The following is a 1,058-nucleotide window of genomic DNA, read 5'->3' as shown; positions in this document are numbered from 1 at the left end:
ACTAAGGAAAGAGGAGAAGGTTCTCTACTCTCAAATTCCCTCACCTACCTGCTATTGAATCAGTCTTTCCAAGGTTTGACTGCTGGCAAGGCACATGGCCCAGCCCCGGGTACTCTTGCTTTCCAAGACCATGGAATATTTGGCTAAACAAGGAGCAAGAAAAGCTGGCTCTTGGTAGGATGACCAGCTGTCCTGATTTTCCTAGGACTGAGGGTGTTCTCAGAACATGAGAGGTTCCTTTTTTCAAACCAGGATAGTCCTGGGCAAACCAAGACATGTTGGTTGCCCTACTAAACCTCTAGTTCCACACATTATGGTTTAAGTTTACATCATGGTGTCCTCAAAGTCTAGGGTTCTTAAACTCAAAAGTCAAGAATTGGACTTTTTCCAATTTTCTAACACCCATATCCTAAGGAAGAAAAAAGAAGAAAACATAGTGGGGAATGTTGGCTAACATAAAAAGTATTATCCTCTTTAATAACTTACAGACTAAAACGTTTTCATTATGATCTTTTTGTAATGAATTCCTAGGTAGTAGGGCTAAAAATATTTGTGAAAGTGCTTAGAGTAAAGGCCGGATATAAAAAAGAACAAAAACAGAAGGAGGGAGAATGTATATCCACACAGTAAAAAGCAACTGTTAGGAAATAAAATGAAGTATGAATAATAGTGGTTAATTTTGGGTTTTAATTTTTATTTTAATATTTATACTTCTTTGTATTTTTAATTTGCTTATTTTAACCACATATTTTTGTAATTGGAAAACCTTCATTAAACAAAGCTTAAAAATGAGAAAGAAGAAAAGATGTCAAGGTCAAAGTGTCAAAGTCTGTGTCACGAAATGTTAAGATTCCATACTAGAGACAATAGGAATCCACTAGTGATTTTTTAAGCAAGAAAATAACATACTGGGTTAGAGAGCATTAAAGATCAGATTTTCAAAGTATCCTCGTGATACATAGGTAGATAGTTTCCTGACTGAGACATTTGGATTGAAATAGGTGTTTTGCTTTCAAATTCAAAAACAGCAGAAGGGCAAGTCTTCAAACAGGTGACTT

The sequence above is a fragment of the Martes martes genome, assembly GCF_963455335.1.
Source record: "Martes martes genome assembly, contig: scaffold_131, whole genome shotgun sequence".
NCBI lineage: Eukaryota > Metazoa > Chordata > Mammalia > Carnivora > Mustelidae > Martes > Martes martes.
This window is presented reverse-complemented; position numbering follows the sequence as displayed.